The following is a 6722-nucleotide window of genomic DNA, read 5'->3' on the forward strand; positions in this document are numbered from 1 at the left end:
TTCAATTTTCAAAAGCTCCCTTATTTTGAAAACTGAATGTTGACAGGTATGCCTTCCAGATAATATAATTGTTCCTGATGATGTTATCGTGAATTACGCTAGGATACATTCTAATATAAATTCAAAAAAAAAAAAGAAAAGAAAAACAACAACACTGTGATTTTGTTTTATTGTTGTTTTATCATTGCTGTATTTAGATGGTGTCATAGCACTTACCATATTGTATCATAGAATGTTTTGATACATGAGTGATTCATTCAATCTTCAGTCACAACGAATGTGCCTTTTTTTTCTCCAAAAATACTGTGATTCATTTTGGGTGAAAGTTATTTTTTAGTCTCATTGGACCAGATAATTTTGTTGAAGAATGCTTCAGATAACTGTTCGTATTTCTTGGAAATTTTTAAACGGCTTGTTTTAAAAAAAAATTCCTTACAAGTGGTTTGCAGTGAGGTCTGTGTGAATACAATTCTTCTGTGTTCAGGTGCCTTTGTACAGTTCTTTCATGCCCTATTATGCTGGATGTTTCTAAATCTTTCTTTAAGTCTTTGGCTGTTAACCTTGGATTTATTTTTAGTGCTCGGATGATTCTCTTACCTGCTGTACCCGTAATTTTCTTTGGACATCCACTTCTTTCAATGTTTCAGTTGAATTTGTTCCATGCAAATCAAAAACATGTGCTCCATGGCCTGTGTAGAGTAACAACATTTTAGATAGCATTAATATCACCTGGTGCTGGAGGAGATATTTTCAAAACCATTTCATAATAATAAATAAAGTGAAATGTCTTGCTGGGAATGGGTATTCACACTCCTGAAATTAAACTGAGCTATTCAAAGACAACCAGCAGTTAGATATAATGACTAACACCAGTTAGGAGCCTGTTACACAGCAACACAATTCAGAAAGAAGATTCACTTCAACACTGTAATCAGTTCTTCAAACACTGAGTTACAACATGAAGACTCAATTAATTATAGTGCTAGATACAAATCAATGTCTTCAGAATTTCTTTCACGAATAACCCAGTGTTACACGTGCAGAATGAGAGTCAACTTCAATTCAGGTGCAACATATTTATTTAGCTTCCACTTGTTGTTCTCTGCAGAAATAATAATAAAAGTTCTGTTGAACTTTACACACATACACATTACATATATATATATATATATATATATATATATATATATATATATATATATATATATATATATATATATATATATATATATATATAACAATAGGCTGCCCTGAACTTGTGTACACATTTCTACATGTAATATTAATAATATATATTATTAATAATAATACCTGAATCTCTGTTCAGTAGAATGTTATTATATTTGATGCTGTTGGAGACCCAGTATAATGACCATCTGAAAGGGGTGAGATCTACTGAGTTTGGCCCTTAAAGTTATTTTTTATATAATGTCTTTCACTATTCAGCACATGTATGTGAGTTTAACTGATGAGCAACAATTTAGGTGATCTAAAATTGTAAACATATACAATTTTGTGGGTGAACTACAGTTTGTCTTGTTCTTAGTGATTTGTGCGGTAGTCAATCACAGCATTGACAGTGTACCATTTTCTGGCATTAAATGGGTATACATACCATGTCTGATCATATACCACCTTCTGGCCCTACACTGTAGCCTACACAAGTTCAGCACATTTCTCAGTAGATGCGTGATTTTTCTCCCTCAAAGCTTCGTGTTGTGTATGTGTGTGTTTTTTTTCTACTGCTTTCAGTTTAAAAAAAAAAAAAAAAAAAAAAAGAGGGAAAGGGAAAGGGAGCCAGCTCTGCAGTAGCCCGCTGTTGAGTTGTCGCCAGTGATTTGTCTCAGCCCTCCTCAGTGTGTTTAAAAATATATAATAAATAAATAAAAAATATGTAATGCAGCTCCCTCCTGGCGTGGTAACTGTCTTTCTTTAATTGTATCACTCTGTGTGTGTATCTGTGTCTTTCTTATTACTGCTTTACAGTAAAAAAAATAAAAAAGTTCCCTTTCCAAAGTACTGTACCATGCTCCACTCTGCTGCAAGTTACACACTGCCCGTTTGTGTGACTGCCCGCAATCCAGACTAGCCACCCTGCCTTTAGACGGTGCTCCCCTCCGCTGTAAGTTACGTGCTGCACCGGTTGGTTCCCTGCGCTCGGTCCAGGCTAATGCACCTGCCCAGTAACCTCGGTGTTTGGTGCCCTTGGTGTCCAAGATTCACTCAACACCTCAGTGCCTCGGTGCTTGACGTCCACGGTGCTTAAATGCCCACAGTGCTTAGACACACCCTGCATCGTTGCTCATGGTGCCCTCGAGGCCCTCGCGCCTCGGTGCATCAGGTTGCTTGATGCTTGGACGCCTTAAATCAGTGCCCTCACTGTCCTCAATGCTCCTGACAACTCAGAGACTCGGTGCTTATCCACAGCCTTTACACTAACTGCATCAGTTCTCCTCACTTCCCACTGTGCCCTCGATGCCCACTGTCTGTAAGCAGTGCTCCACTCTGTTGCAAGTTATGTGCTACCCTGGTGTGTGACTGCACGTGATCCGGACTAGGCACCCTTGCCCAGTACCCTCAGTGCCTTGATGCCCTCTGCCTGTAGACGGGGCTTTACTTTGCTGTAGGTTACACGCTGTGAACTGAACTATCAATGCTGCATAACTGCGCTGTGTTGAATCTTTTTCTTTTCAACAGCCTACATCACTTTGCGATTGTAGCCTGCTTTTCTATCCTTACAGCACTTGCTGTTTTGTGAAAGACACGTGTGATCCTCCACCGGGCCCCAGCTCTGCCGCGTCCTGCTGTTGAGTTGACTCCCCTGGATTGTCTCAGCCCGCCTCCTCTTGGTGCGCTTGGCAACTCCTGTTGAGTTGAATCCACCAGCTGTTTTCAGCCCTCCTACTCGGCATGCTTGGCAAAAAAAAATTCAATAAAATGTTTTACAGCTCACCTGCCTGGCGTGGTGACTGTTTATCCTCCATTGATGAACTGCTGTGTGTGTGTGGGGCTGTATTTTTAGCTATTATTGCCCTCTTCTGCACAGTGCCTGTATGAGTATTTGGGATGATGGCAACAGGGTAACTCTGGTTCCCTGAAAGAGAAGACAACCAACAAAGCTTACAAGGTTGCATCACTCGCATTCGAGGGTTCGATTCAAGAGGATGCGAGTTCTACGGAGTGACTACTTATTTTCTCGGTAGGCTGGACCGAGGACATTACTCCCCGGAGGGGTCTATCAGCAGCTCTGACATAAAATGCTAAGTAAATACCTAACTTGTGGTGGCATATCCCAAAAGTTTTGTTGTTGGTTGTCTTCTCTTTCAAGGAGCCAGGAACCACATATAACCATGACTTCAAAAAATTAAAAACTATAATAAAATAAATATGTGAAAATAAAACATTGTGTAAACAGCTGTAAAGGTATATGCATATACAAAATTGTAAAATCGAAGTAATTATTTATAAAAATAACATAAAATACTTTTTTTTTCAAGAGTACTGCATAGCACAACTTCAAAAAATGAAAAACTATAATAAAATAAACCTTAAAAAAGAAAACTTTGTGTAAACAGCTCTAAACTGGTATATGCACATACAAAATTGTAAAGCATGTCTTTACAAAAATAAGAAAAAAAGAAAATAACTCAATTCCCATTGAGCAACGTGTATACATATTAAAAAATAGTGTATTGTAGGTTATAGTAACAACAAAAGCATATATTGTAATAAGCCACAGCTTTTGACAGTTCTAGATAGAAGTGCTTATAATTGTTTTATTTTTGCGATTCTGACTTTCAAATGTTGTCAGGGTATTTAATTACATGTATTTAGTAAAAGTCAAGAACGGACACGTGCGTATTTTTCACACACACAGACTAATTTACATTTTAAAAGTAAAAACTGTCAAAATGACTGTGTTAAGAAGAAAAAGTTACGGGGGCTCCCGAACAGTGCATCCAGTAAAGGCGCTCCGCATGGAGTGCAGGATGTGCCCTATAGTCTGGATGTCGCCGGTTCTAGTCCAGGCTATTCCTTTGCCGACCAAGGACAGGAGCTTCCAGGGGTGGCGCTCAATTGGCACCACCCGGGGGGAAAGAGGGCTGGGTTGGCCAGGGTGTCCTTGGCTCATTGAGCACCAGCGACCCCTGTGGTCTGGCCAGGCACCTGCATGCTTGCCTGTAAGCTGCCCAGGACTGCGTTGTCCTACGATGCTCTGGGTGGCTGCATGGTGAGTTTGCAGTGTGTAAAGGACCGGGCGGCTGACAGCACACGCTTCAGAGGGCAGCATGTGTTCATCTTCGCAAATTATTGCCGACCACTAAATTTATAACAAAAAAAAAAAAGAAAAAGTTACCACTTTAATCATGCAGTGCACATTTTAAGAATATTTTAAACTTTAGTCTTTATAATCATAATGTAATTTCTTATAGCTTATTGCTTAAATTTAGATGTGTGATGTCTACTGAGGTGACAAGGATTTAACCTGTTGCTTTTTTGAAAATCTATTTAATTGTATATAGTGGTTTTTGATAAAATAAGGAACAATGTATACACTGTACACAATAAGTCTGTAATTCCTTTGAGAGTTTCCATTAGCTTGAGTAATTTATCAATGTCTCCAGTTTTGTATGCATGTACTGGTAGTAAAATAATTTGTATTGAAAAGCTGACATTGGACAACTGGACCTTTGCAGCCTGTTAGAATTGCCACTGGGGAAATCCTGGATTGCGTCAACCACCTATCCATGGTTATCCTGGGATGATCCCTTAGAAATAAGTTATTGATGCTATCCAGATGTGTATTGGGTGATCAAATCAACTCCTTGGTTTCAAGCTGCTAAATGTGGCCATCCTAAAATTGGAAACTCCAGTATGGGACAATAAACCATCACCATGGACAGTTCCCTGACCTGTAACACCTGCCACATCAGATATAAATGCCTCATTATAATAATATTGTTGGCATTTGCCTTTAGTTTATTTTGGCTCTGAGGTTTGTTTAGCCCACCTGCATACCCATCTCTCAATACATGTCAGTTTTCTGGTCCTTTTGAACTTGTTTGGTAGAAAGGAAGTGAACACCACCATGTAAAACAGTCAATTTACTCATATATATATAACTTGTAAACCACATTCAATTTAAATGAAATAGGAAAACATAACTGGTCATCTTCTTCATTTTTATTGGCCAGCGCCACTGTGTAATTTTTTTCCACCACAAAATTAAGCAAATATTATTTGGGGTGCCTGTGGGGCTATGTACGTAAAATAAAATTTTGCCAACCAGTTGCTTTTATATGTATTGCACATTACCAGTAATTTAAAATTAGCAAACAATAAACACGTCTGGATTTAAGTAGAAGTCATAGACATTAGCTTTCTGTCGAGTAATTCTACCACAACCCACACAAACCTGTTATTAAAATAAATTGAAACCAAGTGATGAAGTCTGGAGTAATTTAAAACAACATAATTTGTAATAGTAAAACAGAAAATGGGAACAACCAGAAAACTATATCTTATAGTTTGAAAAAAAGAAATAAAACATTATATTTTTATGAGGCCTTAGCATTAATTCACTAGGTAGGACAAAGACTGGATGAATGTAGTGGCATGAGATAAGCTATGATTGGCCTATGGATACCCCCCCCCCCCATTTATATTTATTGCAAAAAGGATACCCTACATCCAAGCTTTGTGTAGAAAGATGTACCGTATACCATCTCTAGTCTGAACCAGTTGGCACCACACCATTGTCAGTTTAATGATTTCTTCGGAATATGATTGCAATCTGTACCATACTAAAAATGACTTCTTTAGTTTTAGTTTTTCATAGTTAAATAACACTATGTAACACAATTTTTGTTCCTGGGTAGTAAGTGTTTTTTCCTAATTGCTTATGCCTCAAAAGTATAGAAAATGGCTATTATTCCCCACAAATGTTTTTGTGACCAGGACAGTGATATTTCAAAATATCACTATTTCCAATTGGAAAATGAGCAAATGTGTGTCTTTTCGTTCACATAAAGTCAGAAAAAAACAACATATGAATCCAAATTAACATGTATGTATACTAAAGTAATACAAAAATGACTACAAAAAATGTAGAAGTGAGTAGTTTTTCGAGATTTACGATTATACTGTAAAATTTTGAAATATCACTGTCCTGGTCACAAAAGCAAAGTTTGTGGGGAATAATAGTCATTTTCTATTTTTTGAGGCATAAGCAATTAGGAAATAACACTTACTACCCAGGAACAAAAAAAAAAAAAAAAAAAAATCTGTTACACAGTGTAATTTATATAAAAAAAAAAGTAATACCCATTTGAATAAAAATACAGAGACAAATGCCTTACATTCTAAATAAATAATAAATTAGTTTGGTATGTATTTCAGTAGGATAGCATGATTTGAACTGTAGGCCAGACTACCATTAAGTGAGTCTGTAGAACTGTATACAATATATTGTCACCACTGCAATTCCACCCATGTAATCTAAGTATTCCTTGTGTTGACATATCTGTGGAGATGACAAACTAGAAATATGAGCCAAAGAACATATTTACATTCGGTCTAAAGTCTGTATTTAATAAAGCAAGTAACACCATTGATATTCAATTATTCAATAAATATGCAATCCTTGTTTGGTGTGCAGCAGTGTGAATAGCTTTAATGTACCATTGGAACATTTCCAGGAATATATTGAAAGAAAGCAATGT

Source organism: Polyodon spathula, chromosome 4 (genome assembly GCF_017654505.1).
Source record: "Polyodon spathula isolate WHYD16114869_AA chromosome 4, ASM1765450v1, whole genome shotgun sequence".
NCBI lineage: Eukaryota > Metazoa > Chordata > Actinopteri > Acipenseriformes > Polyodontidae > Polyodon > Polyodon spathula.